General features: G+C 51.4%; 2 long non-coding RNA genes across 2 annotated transcripts in view; both read left to right on the forward strand.

Moving 5' to 3' along the window:
• Window positions 1-21565, forward strand: part of LOC132512819 (uncharacterized) — a 233329-nt gene that overhangs the window by 147997 nt on the left and 63767 nt on the right. Inside the window, exon 3 of the long non-coding RNA XR_009538344.1 lies at window positions 16968-17022. This is a non-coding gene — a long non-coding RNA (uncharacterized LOC132512819). The remainder of the gene's footprint in view (window positions 1-16967; window positions 17023-21565) is intronic.
• The window catches only part of LOC132512731 (uncharacterized), a 60883-nt gene continuing 57588 nt past the window's right edge, over window positions 18271-21565 (forward strand). Inside the window, exon 1 of the long non-coding RNA XR_009538305.1 lies at window positions 18271-18379. This is a non-coding gene — a long non-coding RNA (uncharacterized LOC132512731). The remainder of the gene's footprint in view (window positions 18380-21565) is intronic.

Raw genomic sequence — 21565 nt, forward strand, 5'->3', positions numbered from 1 at the left:
CTGTCATGCTGGAAGCCGATCTCATTTTTAATGATAGAGAAATCTGAGCCTGTTTAAACGCTCGTGTGCAAAAGTCAGTGGTGGGGGCAGGTTGAATATGTGGGCAGAGATGGGACATCAGGGACGCAAGTCCTTTTAGGAGAACGTGGTGTCCAGGACACATTGGGGGTTCAGTGTCAGGTACGTGGGATGCGTCTCTGACGTCACAGGGGTCAGGGGACGGCTTGTCGGTGTTGTGGTCCCTGTCGCCGGCTCTGCTCTTCCTTGTGACAGGGACGAAGGTTGTGGGTCGGGGCGCAGCGGGGGCGAGGGGGATCGTGAGGCTCCCACAGCTGCTGGGAAGTGAGAGGGAGCCAGCGTTTCCAGGAAAATGCGTTAGGATTTGCAGTTAGGGGGCGGAGGGGAGGAGTCTCACATGTTTCAATTCGAGACTTTTCAGCAGACAGTGGTTATTAACTCGGCTCAGGATTCCCCATTAATCTCGTTACACTGGTGGTGCATGGAGTCCCAGATGGATGGTGTGCTGGTCGATGGCGGCTTGAGGGGGCGTCTGTTTCTCTATGTCCTCAACAGCACTAATTTCTTCTTGTCTTTTTGATGAGGGCCATTCTGACATCAGACAGATGTGAGGTGATGTTTCACTGTGGTTTGATTTGCATTTCCCCGATGATCGGCGATGTTGAGCATCTTTTCATGTGCCTGTTGGCCGCCTGTATGTCTTCTTTGGAAAAATGTCTATTCATGCACTTTGCCTGTTTTTTAATCGGATTATTTGTTGGAGAAAAGGAAACCCTAGTACACTGTTGGGGGGAATATAAATTGGTACATACAGTATAGAGGTTCCTCAACAAATTAAATATAGAACCACCATATGGTCCATCCATCCCATTTCTGGGTGTGCATCCAAAGGAAATGACATCAGTATCTTGAAGGAGGTATCTGCACTATGTGCTCATTGCATTAGTCACAGGAGCCAAGACGTGGAAATAGCCTAAGTGTTCGGTGACAGATGAATGGATAAAGAAAATGTGAGGGTCAGGAAATCCTGCCGCTTGTGGCGACATGGATGAACCTGGCAGACGTTTATTCTAAGTGAAATAAGCCAGCCAGAGAGAGACAAATGCCGTGTGGCATCACTTATATGTAGAAGCGAACACGCACAGAAGCTTATGTCATCGAGCAGAGAGAAGAATGGTGATTACTTGGGACTGGGGGAGGGGCGATGGGGAGACCTTGGTCAAAGGACCTGAACTTCCAGCTGTAGGACGAATAAGTTCTGGGGAATCTAACGTGCAGCATAGTGACTACATTGAATAATACCATATCGTGTCCTTTAAAGGTGCTGAGAGTAGGTCCCGAGTGTTCTCAAAGCACACACATGCACACACGCACACACATGCACAGGAGTCACCTCTGTGAGGTGAGGGGCGTGTCCATTAACGATGGCGGTGATCATCTCACAGTGTACACGTGTATCAAATCCTGATGCCTACGCTTTAGATTACAGTGTTATTGGTCACTTGCTCCTCAATAAACCTAAAATAAATATACCCAGGAGGCTTCCAGGGTCCACACTGATGAAAGCTGGCTTGGTCATATGTTAAAAAGCTCATGGTTATAAGTTTAACCTTTTCATCTTTACACGGATAGAGATGCTGTCGGAACAAATCTGGTCTAGGATCCCCGGAGGAGTTGGGTTCTGACCTGTTTAGTCCATGGGCTACAAGAACGAGGCCAGAGGAATGTACTCTCTCACCGTCCCCCCGCCCCCTCCCCCCCCGGCCTCTGGGCGGAGGGTTCTTTGCTCTCTGACTGTCATTTGCAAAGACCAGTTTCACGCTCTCGTCAGCTTTGAATTAACAGCCATTCTGTTGTTGGAACGTCCGCCAGAGGGACAGGCTCTTCTCGGGGAGCGCAGGGCGTGCTGAGCTGGGGACCTGAGGTCCGGTGGTGCCGGATTTTCTCCATCAGGCCCCCCTCGTGTGGGACCTCGTGCTCCACTTCTCATTTGTGCTGAGGGTACCTTCCTGCTCTGAGGTCAGCCCTGCCGCGGTCGGTACCTGGCCCCAACCCTCTGGTTTGTCCCCCGTCTGTCCCATCTCGTCTCCGTGGTCCCTGGGGAGCAGAGCCCGCCTGAGTCTGTCAAGTCGTTATTTCTGCCACTAACGGCCCCCCTAGCGGCCCCCCCAGTCTGTCCTTCTCCTACTTGGCAGAGTTCCAAGAGTGGACTAATGGCATCACTGATCTTCCCCACTCCATACCGAAAAGACGTGATTGCTGCTGGGGAAGCATGTATTTGAGTAGTTGCTGCTGACAAACACCCCCAGAGCCTCTACTGGGAGCCTGTGGTCCTCACCAGCGCTCCCCCCTCCTCCAGGGGGGAAGGGCAGCGTCCTCCCGCCGGGGCTGCTCTCATCACCAGTGTCCCTGACCCTCCTTCCTCCCTTTGACCTCTTTCTGTCAGGTTTGTCCCCTCTTCTCACTCCTTTGGCCGGATGATCACCCTGGAGCCCATCTCCACGCTTCTCGCCCTCGGCCCCGGCGGCCAGGCTACCCTCCTCCGCTGCCGTTGCCCTGTGGGTCCCGGGACAGCGTGCGGGCTCAGCCACAGGCTTCCGTCCCCGTGATGGAACATTCGTGTCCGCCACGGTCCTGGTGACACAGTGCGTACTGCTGGCGGGACTCTGCTGAGAACGTCGCCCCTTTCCTGCTGCAGGTTCCGCGTCTTGACACGAACGAGCTCTCCTCCGAGCAGCGGCACCCACAGCCTGCATGCGCCGCGCTCACGCGTCGTGGGTCCCTCGGCCGTATCCCCCGGAGATGGCGCACAGCGGGCGGGGGCTCGTATGTGGCCCAACAGAGAAGTGTGATCCGCCCTCGCCCGCAGAGCCTCAGGGATCATCCCAAGAACTGGCAAAAATTTCATGCAGCGTGACAACAGTAATAAATCTGACCTTACATACTTTAAGGTAGAATACTTCTTTTTAAAACAGTTCAGCAGAGGGACTTCCCTGGCGGTCCAGTGGTTAGTACTCCGCGCTTCTGCTGCAGGGGGCACGGGTTCTATCCTTGGTCGGGGAGCTAAGATCCCGCATGTCGAGTGGCACAGCCAAAAGAAAAAATAAGTAAAACAATTCAGCAAAGTTCTGCAACCTAGAATAGGGATTTTTACTTTTTAGAAAATTAATAGGCAATCTTTCCTTGAGCTGGAAAACTCTCTCCGGGCACTCATAGATCCGCGTGGACTTAGTCTCCCCACGAATCTCATTTATCCCTTGGTTTTAGGTGAGACGTTTGCCCCCTATAGTTTGGCTGGTTGTAGGATATTTTATCAGAGAACCTGGTTCCTCTTCTGTTCCATATTGCTCAGATTACTAGATTTTGAAAGCAAAATTGCAACTGAAACCGTTTAAGAAATACATCAGTAGAAATAAATGTAAAAGAACACAAAGTTTCCCCTCTCCTGACCGGCCCAACTCCCTTCTTATTGGTAACACTCAGTCTGTCGCTGTGATGTCCATGAATAACCTGTGAAATGTAACAAAAGATGTTAGCTGCCCCCCACCTGGCTGCATTTCCTTCCTCAGGACATCTGCGTCCTTCCCACCAGCAGTCCCAGGGGTCTGTGTGGTCCCTGCGTCTAAGGCCAGGACTGAGCTGCTCTCCCCCGTCCGGGCCCTGGAACCTTGGTGTCGGGGGTCAGGCAGGACCTTTGTCTGTAATACTTGAAATGGCGCCTTAATAAATATTCTGAGTGAGAAATGCCTCCCTCCCGACACACGTGTGTGTTTCTACGCACACACTCACGGGCACCTGCACACACGCACACACACCCACACCATGTTAGCATCCGGTCACCGTGAGTGGCACCACCGGTGCAGATGGTGACCAAGACCCAGCAGGTTTATCTATCCAGGTGGCTCCTTGCGGGAGCTGGTGTGCGACACCCCATCTCTACTCCCTCCTCGTGCCCCGACGGCTGTCACTTCTGGTCGTTCCCACGGGGGCGGTTTTGCTCCGTCAGTGTCTCTGCTTCTGTCTGTGAGTCGAGCTCTGCGGACGGCAGGCTCCCTCACACTCAGCAGACGCACCACCCGCACCTGTGCTTCGCGTCCTTCCTGTGTCATCGGATGCGTGAGCCGTCGCCGCGGCGTCAGGACGCAGAAGCTCCGGCCCTCTGCCCGCGGTCCTCGCCCTCGTGCGGACTCAGGGCTTGGTAGGGTGGGTCCTGGGCACCGCGTGGGACGGACGGTTCATGGGACCCCGAGCCACGGCGGGTGGAGCGTGGCCTGTCTTGTTTCCATCCCGTGGCTGCACAGAAAGTTACAGAAACGATCCTTAGACGTTCATTTTCTCCTAGAAACATTTAAGAAAAGCTGCCCCCCGCCATCGGGGAGAAGCTCCTCCTGCAGGATGTCGTGGGGACGTCAGGGTGCTCGTGGTTACTGTCGGCCACTGAGATGAGATGCGAGTCCAGTGTTTCCTCACCTTCTCTGACCCTGAATCTCCCCCCTGCCCCACCGTGGGAGTGTAATTTGAGAAACAGGGTCCCAGCCGCGTGGAGAGCTAGAAATCTGGCCGTCTCGGCTTCTGTGCTGTTGTGGTCACTTTCCTTCCCGGCCTCCAGAAGGCGTTGCTCTCCTCCACCTGCGTCGACCTCCCATCTGTGCTCTGCTCTCCTCGGGGTCGCGTCGCCTTGCGGACCTCTTTCCACACAGTGCCCCTTCTCCAGGGAATGGAACACGTGCTCCTGGGCAGGGCCCCGTGGCTCTAGCCTCCCCAGCTTCCGGCGCTTCCCGGTCCCCCAGACGTGTTTCCCTGGTGGTGGTCTCCCCTTCTTCCTCTCTGTCTTCTTCCTCACCCCTTTCCCCCTTCTTCTCCCCCCTCCCGTTAGTGTCCTCACGTTTGGGGTCTGTGGGTCCATCCCCCCCCCCCACGCACGCCTTGGGGCTCAGGCTGCCCGTGGATGGCGCCCTCCTGTTCGGGGCCTTACGATGCTCTGGGCCGGGAACACGGGTATAAAGAGATGCAGCTGCAGCCCGTGGGGGTGGTGCTCCTGGCAGGGGACACAGTTAGTGCCATGTGGGAGAGGTGATAAAGGTGACCAGGACCTACGTGGCATGAAAAGTCAAGGAGGGTATTTGATTTAAGCTTAATTTGGGAAAATGCTCGAGATTTCAATAGATGGAAAGAGGAAGGAAGGTTGCCGGGTTGGGGTTGAGAGGCTGAGAGTGTCCGAAAGGTCAGGCCGTGGGAAGGATGTAAAGGATGCAGCTGGGAAGCAGGTGCAGGCAGGACAGAGGCGCGGGCTTCCCTGTGTCTGTGCTGTCCTCCTGGGCCATCAGGTGGCAGGCGGGCTGGAGGAGGTCAGCCGGGGTCGTGACCCTTTCACCCCCAAATGCGGGCGGCCTCAGGGCTGTGGGGGAGGGGAGCCCCTCATCCGCGGGAGTCTCAAGGGGGCTTCCCCGAGCAGGCGGGGAGGCAGTCTGGGAGCCCACGAGGGCCTCAGGAGGGGGCGGGTCCCAGGAGCACCTGGCGGGCGTGGGAACGTCTAGGGTACACGATGGGTAAGGACGCGGGACCGAGGGTCCTGTCGCAAAGGGAATTGTGGGACACGTTCTGGAGTGAGGAGCATCCCTCCCGCAGTCGACCCGGGGCTGGGGAAGGACAGGAAGACATCCCAAAGGTTCCGACACGCGGCTGGGGTGCGGTGGGGAAACTCCTAAAGCTCTCAGCTGACCGCGGGGGAGCTGTCGCGTAACAGCGCCGCAACGTGTGGGTGAAGAGGCCGCCTCACACCCGATAGGACGGCTGCCGTCAGAAAACCAGAAAATAGCACGTGTGTTGAGGATATGGAGAACAGGGACCTCGTGCGCTGTCGGTGGGAGCGCCAGACAGTGCAGCCACTGTGGAAGCCAGCGTGGAGGTTCCTCGGAAGATTACGAGTAGAACTGCCGTACGATCGAGAGATGTACCCGCAGAACCGAGAGCAGGGAGGCAGGTCCCTGTCCCCCGTGTCCTGGCAGCTTCATTCACGGCAGGAGAACGGTGGGTTAATTATGAGGAGTCGGCCACGCGATTATGGAGGCTGAAGGGTATGTACACATAGATGTGTATGTTTACATACAGGCACACACCTGCACACGTGCACACGCAGTGTCTGTACATCCTGTTATCCAGTTGGTTCTGCTTCCCTGGAAAACCCAACCAGCGCGGCAGTTTTCTCCATTCTGTAGAAAAACACTCTGGAACAGCCCTGAAGGATGGTTTCCTGCCTTTTAACCCAGAAAAGGCGATCGATTAAGTGAACATCTTGGTTACACATGGTCCGTGCACTCACATTTTCTTACGCTGCAGATAAATTGAATAACATTTAGTTAAATAGATGGGACCGGTATGCACCCTTGTCTACAGTAGAAAAGTAGGAAAGACGATCGTGAAAGGAGACGGGGGCGGAGGCAGAGCGAGCCTCAGGGGCCTGGGCAGGGTCGCCTGGCAACCGGGACGGGATCCCTTTTGATCAGAGACTGGTGCTCCAGGTAGGAGGCTGTGGTTTCCTGATGGAGCCTAGCGGCCTGTGTCTGTGACCTGGGAGCCACATGTCCTGGAGGGTGATGGAGCCCACCTTGTGATGGGTGCTGGCCCAGCTCTGGGCCCTGGCCATCCCTCAGGGTGTCCCTTCCTCGGGGACGAGGCTGCCCTGCCTCTTCACCCTCATCTGAGAGCAGCTGGTGAATCCAACGAAGGTTCCAGCCTCTTGGGAGGCTCCACGTTCCACGGATCCGACCGAGGCTTTGAAGGTGCATGGGGGCCTCTGTTCTCGCTGAGCAGGTGGAGACAGGCCGTGTAGACACCATGAGGCCGTGCAGGAGCAGGTGTGGTTAAGGAGGGCCCATGGTGTTGATTTTGAGATCCCCGTTAGACATCCCGGGGTGGCAGCAAGTAGGCAGCGGGACATGGTTCTGAATCCAGGAGAGAGAAGGTTACGGCTGAGGTGGAGAAGCTGAGTCGTCAGGTGGTTTAGGGCCCAGGGAGGATGACCTGGGCCACGAGCACAGACGGGAAGAGGCAGAGGCTCCAGAGCTGGGAGGCCAGGAGGAAGAGAAGGCCAGCAGAGCGGGGAGGGGACACCCCGGCCTGGGAGGTGACCCTGAGCGGAGTGGATTGGGTGGGGTTCTGGGATCGAAATCCCAGGGTTCCTCTCAGAAGCTCATGGGGAGGGGCAGGAAGGAGACAGGTAAGGGGTGAGGTACTTATTTTATAACATTGAACGTGGAATTCTTTGGATTTTCAAAGAAGTCAACCACCATTAGTTTTACAAGAATAATGGAGCTATTTGAAGTCCCCAAAGCATATATCAAATGTCGGTGGCCTCCACTTCCTTTGAATTCCGTGGACTGAATTCTCTGGGACCAGATGACCCCACATCAAGCCTCCCGTTACTGGGAGGCTACAGGACCACGAATTTAAGTATCTGTCCTTTTTCAGTGATCTGTTAAAAAAGTTAGAAATGGTGTTTCTTCTCATCATTTAAATTGTTATGCCTTTTCAGATCTGTTTATACGAATATAAGTTCTCAATTAGCTCTTAATTAGCTCTTAACCTCCTCAACCAACAGTTCCTGAAATTTAGAAAAAGCTGCAGTGAGCGCTGGTGTTGTGAAACAGCGAGTCCAAACTCGTTCTGCGCCAACGCCCGCTATTTTTAAGCTCAGATGAATGTTCTGTAAAAAGTTAAAGTTAAATGGTCTCTTTGATAAGAATGGAAATATCTTGGTCATTTTCCACTTGTAACGGGGAGGATGATTTTGGACAAAATGCATGTGTGTGTATGTGTGTGTGTGTGTGTGCGCGCGCGCACATGTGTGCCCGCTTGTGTGCGTGTGCACGTGTGTGTGCATGCACGTGTGTGTGCACGTGTGTTTTGGAACTTTCTACCCATGGCTTCCCCTCTGCAGTCAGAGGACGTGATAATAAAGGGCCTTCTGTGCTTCACGTTCAGAAGTCGAGCCTTTGACTCTGTGAGGCTTGAAGTCAGGCCGTCCTGGGGGGCAGAATCTTCCAAACCCTAGAGACCCTGTCGTACACCAGAGTCACCTCCTCAGACCCCAGAGGTTGGTTCTAAGCTCCACTTAGCGGGAGGGGGTCGTGTTCGGATTCCCACTGCCAGGAAGAGGGGAGCCTCAGGGTGACCCTGGAACGAGCAGTGCCCGCTCTGGTCACCTCCGACGGAGGGTGCTCAGTGAGGGAGGGAGCGAAGGGCCCCACCCGACAGGGCTCCACACGGGCACGGGGAGGGGTGGCGAGAGGGGCCGCAGATTCCCCCCTGTGTCCTCCTGCTGTGTCCAGGCCCTCCGGGGACTGGGTGAGGCCCCCCACTGGGGAGGAAGACCTGCTTTACTGGGTCCGCTGGGTCATGCTGGTCTCACCTAGAAACACCCTGAGACTCGCCCGGGGGGACGTTTAATCTGGACGCCCCAGCGTTGGTCAAGTTGTGTGTAAAACTCCTGTGCACGGACCAGGTCTTGAGGACGGTTCTGAGCGGAGGGAAGCGCACAGGTTGGGGCTGAGCACGGCCTGCCTGCTGTGGGGAGGAGGGTGGGGCTGGCCTTGGAGGCCAAGCTCAGGGCCCCCCCCCCAAGAGAGGGCATCCAGGAGAAAAGATGGCATTTCTGGCCAGAGTTCTGATGGCAGAGGCCTCTGGGCGGGGTCCCGCGTGCCCTGCCCCCTCTCGGACGGTGGTTCCCTGAAGGGGGCGGGGTCCCGCGTGCCCTGCCCCCTTTCGGACGTGGTTCCCTGAAGGCTGGGAAGTGCCCCGGCTGTGCCCCCAGCTTGTGCGGCTCTCACAGCACGTAAAGATCCGCCCAGCAAACCACAGCTCTGCTGGGGGCTGAGTCCGGGGACGCCGCCCTGCCCTGTCCGGAGCTGTGGGCCTGGAGAACCGTCCCCACGGATGCTGAAGGGGCGGAAGCTCTGCTCGGACTCCCGGTGTCCCGGCACCCCCCGGCCTCCTCGCGGCTGGTACTTGATGGAGAGGATGCCCAGGCAGGGGCTCCATCCTGGCTCTGATGGGGCCGCGTGGACCCCCAGCCTCCTGGGTTGTTTCTGTGCAGCTGAGAGCGCCCCCGCCCCCGCCCCCGCCGTGAAAGCAGACAAGGCTCGTGCGGCCTCAGCGAGGCGTTTGCATTGCAGCCCTGGGCACGGCTCCCCGGGGACCTTGTGCCCGTGTGGTAGGGCCAGCATGTCGCGGAGCTGGCGCGCGCCCGGGCCTCCTGGACCCTCAGCAGACCTTCGCGGAGGGCCGGGGGGTTGGGGCCACAGGGGTGCGACGCGGTGGAGGGCCCCGTCTGTCCACATCGGTGTGTTTCTGTGAGTGACACGGCACACCGTCCTCCCCATTGCCTCCCCGCCCCGGACTAGAGGAGAGGCCTCTGTTGTTGCCCTGAAAGTAGCGCTTCTGTCGTTGGAAGGGACATCAGCGCAGGTTTTCATGTTTTCTTAGTACTGTAGCAGTGGAAAGGGGCGATTCATTCCATCTGGTGAGTTGATTTTTAATTTGTGTGTTGATATTTATCTTTTTATTACACAACATGCTATTAAATCATAAACTCTTTCCGTGGTGTGTCTGTGAACGTTTGTTTTGCAGAGTAGTTCATAGATCGCATTTCAGCCTGAAGGGCTGAGACTCGGTTAGTGAAGTCACCCCAAGTCTTAGTCTGATTGATTATGAACCACTGTCCTCTCCTTTCCTCCCGGAGAGGCCAGCCAGCCCCGCAGAACAAAAGGCCCTGTCTTTCTGCTTGGAGTAGGGGGCATGGGGCAGCAGTGTCTGTTCACTTTGTGATGAAATGAGAAATGCCTCAATTTCTGGTAAAATATATGCATTTTCAAAAAGACTTTTTTTTTAAAAAAAACCTTTATTAGAGTATAGTTGCTTTACAGTGGTGTGTTAGTTGCTTCTGTATAACAAAGTGAATCAGCTATACGTATACATATATCCCCATATCCCCTCCCTCTTGCGTCTCCCTCCCACCCTCCCTATCCCACCCCTTCTAGGTGGTCACAAAGCACCGAGCTGATCTCCCTGTGCTATGCGGCTGCTTCCCACTAGCTATCTGTTTTACATTTGGTAGTGTATATATGTCCATGCCGCTCTCCCACTTCATGAACAGTTTTAGGTTCACAGCAAAATTGAGGGTGGGGCACAGAGATTTCCCTGTCCCCCGGCCCTCCCCCAGCCCACTGTCACCATCTCCACCAGATGGGACATTCATTACAATCCACGAACCTACAATGAATGATACATCATCATCACCCAGAGTCCCTGGCTTACATCAGGGCTCACTCTTGGTGTTGAACATTCTGTGGGTTTGACAAATGTATAGTGACTTGTATCCATCGTTACAGAGTCATAGAGAGTAGTTTCACTGCCCTAAAAATCCTCTGTGCTCCCTCTTTTCACCACTGATCTTTTCACTCTCTCCACAGTTTTGTCTTTTCCAGGATGTCATAGGGTTGAATCATACAGTCTGTAATCTTTTCAGATTGGCTTCTTTCACTCAGTCGTATGCATTGAAGTTTCCTTCATGTCTTTTCATGGCTTGAAGGCTCAGTTCTTTTTAGCTGAATAATATTCCATTGTCTGGAGGGAACACGGTTTATTTATCCATTCTCCCACTGAAGGACACCTTGGTTGCTTCCAAGTTTTGGCATTTGTGGATAAAGGGTGTAGGGTTTTGTGCAGACAAAGGTTTTCAGTTCCTTTGGGTAAATACCAGGGAGCTTGACTATTGGATCATAGGTTAAGAGTATGTTTACTTTTATGAGAAATCCCCAGACTGTCTTCCAAAGTGTCTGTGCTGTTTGCATTCTGATAGGTGTGTAGTGGTGTCTCACTGTTGTTTTCATTTGCATTTCCCTGATGACATACGATGTGGAGCATCTTTTCTTGCTTACTTACCATCTGTATGTCTTCCTTGCTGAGCTGTCAAAGTCTTTGGACCATTTTTTAATCGGGTTGTTTGTTTTCTTGTTATTGAGTTTGAAGAGCTCTTCGTATATTTTGGATCACAGGTTTTATCACATGTGTCTTTTCTCCCAGCCTGTGGCTTGTCTGCTCATTCTCTTGACAGCATCTTTCAGAAGGTTTTAATTTTAATGAAGTCCAGCTTATCAATTATTTCTTTCATAGATCACGCCTCTGGTGTTGTATCTAAAAAGGCATCACCATACACCGAAGGTCATCTGGATTTTCTCCCCGTTATCTTCTGGGAGTTTTATAGTTTTGCCTTTTACGTTTAAGCTGTGACCTACTTTGAGCTTATTTACATGAAGGGTGTAAGGTCTGTGTCTAGATTATTATTATTTTTCTGCACATGATGTCCAGTTGTTCCAACACCGTTTGTTGAAGAGACTGTCTTTGCTGCATTGCGTTGCCTTCGCTCCTTTGTCAAAGGTCAGTCGACTATGTTTATGGGGGTCTCTTCTGTTCCACCGATCCATTTGTCTCTTCTCTCACCAGCACCACACTGTTTTCATTACTGTCACTTAAATATAAGCATTTGCCTCATTCTTAACTCCTTATTGCATGTCCCTTTATAAACATAAAGTGACTCTGGGTCAGGGCTGGGTTTGCTCGGATTTTGTTCTAGCTTTTAACCGTGTGTTTGCTTTTATCTGGATTTACTGGGTGTGTGTGTTGAGTAAGTAGGTGAAGCCTGAGTTTCTAGATGTGTCTAAATTGTAATGAGATAGATGTAAAAATGTCTAGTAGAAGGACTTGAATTCAAATAGTGTCTTGGTTGTTTTAAATTTTCTCTCCTTAAGGACATTTTAGTACTGCTTTCCTGTAGTTGTAAAAATCATTGTGCAGACTTACCATGCACTACTTTATGTGAGTTAATTGTAAGTTCATTTAATTTACACAGGTACATACTATAAAACGAGAAGTAGTTTTAAGAGGCTTATGATAGAGGGTAGAGTCAGCTGCTTCATACCCCCTTCATACCTTGCCCTGGACCCAGAGACGCCGTCCCCATTCTTTCACCGTTTCCCCCTCCCCTGACTTCCCGCTGCGGCCGGGGGAGGCTGGGGCTCCCCCTCCCCAAATGCCCAATGTGGTTACATCCTGACTTTGGGATAAATTAATAGTTAGTACTTATATCACATTAAATTGATAGGATTGTGCCTTTTTGGTAACATCTTTCATTCACCGTTAATTGCCTTTTTTAAAAGGCCTGGCTTTCTCTTTAATGTCTCCATCGCATTTTCACCTCTTTCCTGCGTGTCCAGCCTCAGCCTGCTGTCCGTCTGGGCAATGTCCCCCCCCCCCACGTGCTGGCCCACCGCCCAGGCGCCACGTTGGGACCCCTGACCCTCCGTGACACCCCCGCCTCTGGACCCCTCGGGTCCTTGCGGCGGCCACAGAGAACGTCCTCTGGCAGGAGCCTCTTGGGGGTTCGGCGGGTCATTTAGGAAGACCTGGTTCTCCTCCTTGGCCCTTCCTCTCTCTTTCATCCATGGCCGATGTTGGGGGCAGTTTCCCCTAGAATTTCCAAGGCCCTGTTCCCACACTTCCTGGCATCCAGTGTCTTGCATTTGGGTGCGTTTGGAACCCTCCTTTTGTGCTCAAGTTTCCCTGTGGTGTGCGTGAGGCTGGTCCTTCTGTGTTGGGCGCCCCGGGGTCCTGTCGTCTGAAATTGTCCCTTAGACACGGGGCCTGCTGTGGCTTGTCGGGTGCTGTCTTCCCTTTTGCTTCGTGGACCTTTCATTCTGGATGAGCTGTTGGTCAGATACTCCAGGGATGGCCAAATACGTTTCTGTTCTCTCTTTTTTTCTCCTAACTCTCTGTATTTTTTTAAAAATCTACCTTCTGATTGATTTCCTTGAATATTTTTCAACTCTTTATTTTTCTGTAAAAAATTTGGTTCTCCTGTTTTTAACTTCCAGAAGCTCCTTCTTGTTCTGTGAATTTTCCTTTCATAAACTTAACATCTTTTTCTTGAGTCACGGACGAAATATCTTCTCTCGCTTTCTGAAATATTAATTATCATTATTTGAAAAGTTCTCTTTTCCCCTGTAATGTTTCGCTTTTCTCTCATTCCAGTTTTCTGTCTGTTTTAGTGTCTCACACTCACAGTGGGAGTGTTCTTTAACTGTGTGATGATCCTCAGCTGTAAGTCCTAATTAAGTGAAAGATTAAAATTTACGGACAGTGTTTTGGTGGATGAGTGGGGCTTGTTGGCTGGAGGAATTGACCACACAGGGACCTGATGGGAAGCCGGAGTTTCCATTTGGAGGCCCACGTCACAGGGGGTATTTTTCTGTTTTTCAGAGGAGAACGGAAGGGTGAGGGTAGGTGGGGGGGAAGCCCAGCCCCTCTCGTTCCGGAGGAAGGTGGGAGGAGGGCTCAGGGGAGCCAGCCAGCCATTAGCTCTCCTGTCTTCACTCAGGGCTCCGCTGGAGCCTGCGCTGCTCTGGCTTCCCCTAGTTCAGCTCGTTCTCTGGTGGCTGGAGAGGGGCTGGGCTGCGTGTGTGGGCACCTGGAGGGGCCGCACTGGGTGAAGGTTTCCAGCGGCCTCGCTCCTGCCCTTGGGGCCCCTGCAGGCACCTCTCCGGAGGCGGCCGGGTCCCCGACTGCCAGCTCTTCTGAGAGAGCCGTGTATCTCACAGAGACACGCTGCAGCCTCTTTCTTCTGTGCTCGCCCATCCTGTTCTTTTTGTGCCTGTGGATTTTTACTGTAGTCGCTCTGCCCACTCAAAACTTGACCACGTGCACCGACGGGACGGTTTCATTAGACACGTGGCCGTGTTGCTTGGGCGCAGCCTGGGCACCGGTGGTTCTTCGGGCTGAGCAGGTGAGCAGTGCTGGGAGCTCGTTAGACGTGCGGTGTGTGCGTGCGTGTGTGTGCACACACGTGTGTTTAAAGGCGCAGCAGAAATCCACGGAGAATTTGGAGCAGAAACCTTGTTATCAAGTGTCCTGAGGTATCACTGGTATACAAAGCCGGCGCACATTCAGGGCACACAGCTTGTTGCGTCTGGACACTTGTACACGCCTGTGAGCCCCTCAGCACAGTCAAGGTCGTGGACACCCGTGTCTCCAGGAGGTTCCTCACGCCCGTTTTTGTGGGGAGAGCACCTCGCGGGGCGCAGACAGTGCTGCTGAGGGGGCGCCCCCTGCAGTGGGTCTCGGGGACACCACCCCACCACGGGGAACCTGGAGGAAAGCCCAGGTGCTGAGAGGAATGCGACTTCCGGGGCTCCGGCCCCTAGTCCCCGACAGGATCCCTGCAGTCTGCATACGGCCCCCGGCGATACCCACGCAGGCGGTTTCTGCCCCTTGGCTGGTGTGACTTTACCGGTTTTGGTCCTTGTAATTCCTGTCCAGGCCTGCCGGGTGACGGCCCAGGGTTTGAATGCCTGCCCGGAGCAGTCCTGACCCGCACCCCAGCTCTGGCCCTCCTGCCGCAGCCTCGCCCGCGCCCGTGCTCACGAGCGGAGTTGTGTGCGGTAACGGCCCCGACATCCGGGGCAGTGACATCGCCTGCCCTTGAGCATGTCTGTCCCATCCACTCTGGCCGGTGTCCTCCTCGCGTGCACTCGGTCCACCCTGCCGGCTGCCTGGGAGGTGAGAGCAGAGACACAGGGCCCACGTGTGTGCTGCGCCCTCCGTCTGGGCAGCGGCTTCGGGGCCTCCACCCTTCAAAGCCAGAGGCACCGAGCATCCTTGACCTGCGGGGAGCTGAGCAGGGAGCACCAGGGGTCACAGACAGGATTCGCCCAACCTTCACGGGGAGACGCCAGCAGGCACCGGACCTCCGCGTTCCTGCTACCACCACCTGTGAGCAGCATCCCCACACCCTCGTGGGACCGGCCGTCCTGGCGACACGACGTGGTGGGGGCGGCTGTTAGGGGGTGACGTGGCCTCTTCTGGGGACTAAGCTAAGGTGGCTTCACCAACGTGCCATTGGACTGAACATGTAGTAACGTCCTGACACTGAATTGCCATCTGCATCTCACAGTGGAACAGCGTTATTTCCTGTTTAAACAGCATAGCTCTTATCCACGAGCCTCGGGGACCGAGGGGGTCCAGTCAAAAGTGGCGTATTGATTGGAGCCCACCTGGCTTCCTCATGAGGCCGGCGAAAGTGATGACACAGGAAAGAAGGGCCCAGAGAGCAGAGGATGGTCAAGGAACAAGAGCAAAACTCAAAAAAACCTTTATATTTGGAAATAATTCCAAATGTAAGAGTTAGGAAAAGAAAACCAGGACCCAGTGTCAGAGGGTGCCGTGTAGACGGAGGTGCCGTGTAGACGGCGGGTGCTGTGTAGCCGGCAGCGGAGGCTCCTGCTGTCTTTCCTTCGGCCCCGCCCACTTCCTCTCACAGAGATGCTCATTTTGGTCACGTCTCTCTCGGGTGTAATTATTACTCTTTCGCATCCCTTGGGGCTCTGCGGGGATTCTTTTTTTTTTTTTTAACATTTTTATTGGGGTATAATTGCTTTACAATGGTGTGTTAGTTTCTGCTTTATAACAAAGTGAACCAGTTATACGTATACATATGTTCCCATATCTCTTCCCTCTTGCGTCTCCCTCCCTCCCACCCTCCCTATCCCACCCCTCCAGGTGGTCACAAAGCACCGAGCTGATCTCCCTGTGCGGGGATTCTTTAAAACCACTCAGATCTCCTCATCAAACCCCCCCAGCTTTAGCACCCATTGACTGTTCTTGTCTGATCCCACGTTTCCGACAGTGATTAGGCCATAGTCTTAAATATGGATAGGTAAGTCAAGGAGCGTCCCTCTGGAAGTGGGTGTGTTGGCTTTGGAATCAGAAGGGATGCAGATTTACAAGAAGCCCAGGATGTGAAGTGTGTGTGTGTGTGTGTGTGTGTGTGTGTGTGTGTGTTTGCACAGTTGGACATCGAGGGCTGGGAGAGATGAGTGTCAAACATGGTCCCAGGGTTTCTTGTCTCGACGTAGTGGCATCATGAGGGCGTGGAAGGGAAGGGAATCATTATTCTGGAGAAAAACTTCTGCATTCATTGAACCTGTTTACTAGAGCCTGTTGTATACTCAGCAGACCCTGAGCTGGTCGAGGGCAGCGTTGAGACTGCAGCGTCTTTGCAGCACCCGCTTCTCCCCTCCACTGCCCGATTCATTTGCTCCAGAGGGGCGTAACGCATGCTTCCTGGCTGAGAATGTTGGGGTTTGTAATCAGGGAGGTCTGGGGAATGGTTGCAGCCTCATCGGTAGAGGATTTAAGACGGAAGTTCAGCTTTTCCCCTAATTGAGTTGAGAAGGCATAGTCACAAACTTCCCACAGAGATCTCTTCAGTCATGAATTCTTTTTAAGTCTGCGCTTTGCAGTTACCTTACAGCGCTGACGTTTCTTGGGAAAGCCATTTTTCATTATTTTCACCTTCCTTTTGCTTATCAAATAAGATATTTCCTTCACCTTTTACTGCCGAACTGTGTGTGTAAACGCAGGCTTTTCTTTCACATTTTCTTTGTGACTCATCCTTGATAAAAGCGTCTTGGCTTAGATCCTAGAAGATGGACCCAAGGAACTGCCCCATGAAGCCTCCCTTTTCAGGCTCTAATTGCATCTCGTATTTTAAAAGCCATCACAGAATTGGTGGGCCCATTTGCCTTATTGTAGACATCCCGAGTGCAGCTTTCAAGGTGCTTTGAGGACCCATTAGAGACATACATTAAACAGAACTCCATTACCGTCCTAGGAGCAGCATATATAATCAGCACACTTACCTAATCTGATTAACCTCTTTGATGAAAAATGTATGTATCAGAATTTTTCAGTACTGTTTAATTTGTTAGATCGTTCTGGGCATGTTGACTGTGCAACATTGAATGGCCTTATTAGAAAAACACTTGCAACGGTTAATGAGACGCCTTTCTCCACCTGAATGATAACCACATGTCTTTTATTTATTTGTTTTGAAACAGGTTTTGCCCGGCATTCTGCAGAAGCATTGCTGTATCTTACCAGACAGGAACACAGGTAAATGCATTTTGTTCTTCTGGTTTGAGATTCTTGGTGTTATATCCGTGCAAAATTGAGAAATCTGATTGCATAATTTAGATATCTTGGTTTTCTAAGGTGGTTGTCTTATATATTGACTGAAACAAGCAAAAAACAAATGGACGATTCAGTTCTACAGTGAGTTGTGACTGGAGCTCAGAGACCTGTTTTTATTTGAAGAAGGAAATAGATTCAGATGATTGTTGCCTTGGATTTTGAAGGGAAACCGGTCGTCTTATAAAGCTGAATATCTTAATTTCAAAGTTGTTTCCGTTGTGGATGGTATTTATTAAGGCAAACCACATTGTTGGCTCGCGTGGCGTGGCTTTGGGGCCTGTTTGCAGTCAAGGCTTTCCTTGCAATCAGGGTAGGAACTGGCCAGGTATCATGTTCTTCAAACCTCGAGGACCTCAATGAATCAAACAATAGGATGGATATCTTGAAGTGGGAGATTTTCTGACCCTGTGATTTCTCATTGTCAGGCAGATGTATGTGGTTAGAGGTTGTAAGTAAGGTGGTTTGCATTACTTTTAAGGAAACACGATGGAGGGAAAAAAGTCTGAAAAAAAATCCTTTGGAACTTCGCTGTTTTCAAGTTAAACAAAGAGAATTGTTTATGTGAAGCGTGTTATCCTGTGGATCTGGGTCTCACTCGCTCTAACTTAAAGTGTTTTATTCAGAGACTCAAGTCCTGAGGAAAAGATCGAGATGCTGCTTCTTTTTTGCACAGGGTTTTATCAGAGTTTATTCATTTCTAGAATCAGTTGTGTCCTGCCAAGTATGTCTGTCTGTGTCCCAGGATACTTTTGCGGGCTATGAAACAGAGGCTTCTGACATTTCCTTATGTGTTTTCTAGCTAAACAGAATGAATCAGAATGGGCTCTTCTGTGATAATTAGAAGAATGTAATCTGTTGGGAATTTCTCTACTTTTATCATAAACAGCATCTTGACTTGCTGGTTTGTTCACCGGGGTCCCATTCGTAACTTACAAGGCACTGTTTTATACCATGCAGTCCAATGTAAAACACCGAGTATTTTGGAAAAATAAGATCTTAGTTTTTTTTTTAACTTATGATTATGGATAGATTATATTACCGACTCTATTATTTTTCAAAAAAGTTCATAGACCTGTCTCTGTTTTGGTTCTGCCCGATCAATTACGTCTCAGCTGCAAATGTGAACAGATTTACTGCTTATAGGGAAGTTTGTTTAGAACGTGGTTAGATATTTTTTTGAGCCTCTTTCTATTTTCTGAAAGTCTTGGTTAGTCATGAAAACATGAACAAGTCACATGTGAAGAAACAAAGATTTTGCAAACTGTGTCTGTCAACAACTGTGAGTATAACACAATTTAAAGTTGGAATGCATTTTCCAGATAAGTTTCTCTCTTCCAGGTGAGTCATTACTGATTCTGAGAAGCATCAAAAATAATGATAAAATCAATTAAAAGTTAAGTACTGTTCTGTGGGGATCTAAGTGCATTTTAAATATTGAAATGAGTTTTTTCTATTTTTAGACAGTTTGTTGTATAAGAAGTTTCAAGTTCATATAGCAGATATTTCCAAATTGAGACACTTTATTTGCTTTTCATAAGAATGCAGGTAACCAACCTCTAGAACCAAGAAAGCTGCCTTCCATTATGACTTGAATATTGATGCCATCCACTAGGCAGATTCCTTAAAAATATTTTTATGTAATAGTGTTTCACTTTGAAGTCACTGCCGAGGACTTGAGGCTGTGACCTTAGGTGTGGAAATGGGAAAGAATCATATTAAATGGGGAGAAAGAGGAATTGGCTGAAATTACAGCTTTTAGAGGTGAAAGATGTGAGAATTTTAGTTTTTCCCACATAATTTGATCTAATATGTCAGAAGCTGCTTAATTATTTAGGAAATGTTTGGAAATTTCTTCAGACTCAGACACGGTGGTATTGCTTTTGCATTTTAATGGCAAATAGGGTCCTTAGGAACTTGAATGCCATTTGGTTTTACCTTAGTGGTTTTATAGAAGACTTTTCAAATTTTTGATTAAGAAGATCAGCTTTGGACTGTGTAGAGGGTTTCATTTTGGGATGATACAAAACATTCTGCAGGTGTTGGTGGCGCTGGTGGCACTACAGTGTGAATGTACTTAACGCCACTGAACTAAACACTCAAAAATGGTTAAGATAGTAAATTGTACGTTACATGTAGTTGACCACAATTTAGAAAAAAGATCGACTTTGGGATGAATCATGGCTTTTCGTTTTGTTTGATTTTTACTTATTTTAGAAGTACTGTATGCTCCAGTGACTTACGTATGTTGTAGCTGAACGTCTGGAAGAAGACCCACCTGTTTTCTGGTGTCTCATTGCTGATACGCTCAGCGGGGCTGCGGGGAAGTGTAATGAGGCCGCCCTGCTCTGGGGTCAGCTTGGCTGCTGCGGGACACAGAATTCATCCTTTCGCCTGCTATTTCGATACCTGTGATCATTTTGGTTCATATGATGTGAAGAACCAGACTGAATTCTGTTGAGCACCTCTGTAGATGACCTTATTTTTCATGTTTTTCTTGGAAACACTGGGAGTTGGGTGCATAAAGCGTGTCTGTTGTGAAGGAGGAAACTTCCACGCAAACACACACACACACACACACACACACACACACACACACATGCACGTACCAGCCCCACCACAGACACACACACACACACACACACACACCTGCCCCATCACACGCACACGCCCCATCACCACATACACACACACACACACCTGCTCCATCAGACACATACACACACACACACCTGCACCACCACTTACACACACACACAGCTGCCCCATCACACACGCACGCGCACATGCACGGACCCGCCCCGGGCTCTGAGCTTTTCTTCCCGTTCACGTCGCCCTGACTCTCTTCCCTTGTTCTGGTGGCTCAGTCGGCCTCTTCCCTGCTTTTGCTCCCGGCTCCTCAGACGTGGCAGTTGGGTTTTTTGGTCTTTTTGTATCTTGTCTGGAATTTGCCCCAACTGCACAAGCATGCAGTTATTTTCAGTGCTGTACAGTTTCTTTGTATCTGTTGCTCGAGGAGACGTGTGTCCAGGTGCAGGCCCTGCAGCACAGGGGCCCAGCCTGTCTCAGTATGACCTTTGTCAGAACGGCTGCTGAGAGGCTGTCCCTGGGTCCTGACCTCCTTCACCCCCTGTCTGGGAGGAGCTGCCTCCGAAGGGCCAGGAGCTGGGGTGGCCCCTCGCTGCAGCGGGAGGCTGGCAGGTTGGTTCATCTTCCCTCTGCCGCTCCACGTCTCATGGGTTCGTACACGACTTACATGTAACGACCATCACGTGACGCATCTGCTGTACCTCCCATAGGAGAGAATGCAGACTGTGAGCGTGTTTCCCAGACGGTGTGCCTTCGACCAGTGAAGGGGCTGGGGCTCCTTAGTCCTTGGTGGTCTGGATCCCGTATCGGTTTGTCAGTGCCGTTCCCTCGGAATCTCCATGCCATTTGGGACAATCAAGCCTAGGCAGGAGTGAGCTTAGTAAATTCTGTTTTCTTTGGGCGACACAGTGGGCTGGGGTACTGCCCCTGAGCTTAGTGGTCTCACAGCCTCTACTCCCCCGTCTATCAGGACACAGCCTACTCGGCTGGTACAAATAGCTGGAAGTTACGAGAGTGACTGATTTTGCAGTAAAGCAGCAGGGGTACTTACTTACGCAGACTTTCATAATAACAGCTAAATAATGAGGCGTCAAGCAGGTTAAGCACGTGGCAGTATTTGACTTTGAGATACATTATATCTCCACAGGGAAAGCAGAATGATTGTGAAATAAGCTATATATAAAAACCGGGGGGAAAGATTTTAAGTACTTTCTATATATTCTATGTCACTGATCTTTGCGTGTTTGCCAGCCTGTGGCGTGGTGTCCATGAAGACTCAGTGTTACTGACCTTGGGTTCCCCCCAGTGATGTGCTGGCGGCACTTAACCTCCAGCCTCAGGCGCCTGGTGCGAGGGGGGCGGGAAGCCGCGTGGGGTGTTGGCCCATGTCTGGGGTGTACACACCTCGCCGTGGTTACTGGACATGGGTTCGGGAGGGGTCCTCACTGTCCCCAGGCGCCAGTAGCAGACAGAATGCCAGTGGTCTGAACCTGGTGCCAGTGGTCAGAGCTAGCGAGCCTAGCTCTCGCCTTCACTTCTGTGTCCGACTCCTGAGGGGTTAATTCAGGGGCCGTGGTCAGCCTGTGCTCCCCCCGTGGGGGCAGGCTGTCCCGTTGTGTGTTGGCGAAATAAAATCTGGGATTAAAATTGAACGTTTGCAATGGGGCGCTTAGTTTTAAAAAGCTACATAGTAAGTACTCTTGCATTTGTATTTGGGGGCTGTGTGTGCTCCGTCATGCGAGGGTTCAGACGCCTTTGGGGCACTGGACCCAGTTACACAGTATTGAACGGTGAGCAGGGCTGTTGCCATGTGGACGGCCATGGGAAGCTTCATATTGAGGTCAAAGGCAGAGGGGACATAACTGTTGAAATAGTGGGA

This window comes from Lagenorhynchus albirostris, chromosome 21 (assembly GCF_949774975.1).
Source record: "Lagenorhynchus albirostris chromosome 21, mLagAlb1.1, whole genome shotgun sequence".
NCBI lineage: Eukaryota > Metazoa > Chordata > Mammalia > Artiodactyla > Delphinidae > Lagenorhynchus > Lagenorhynchus albirostris.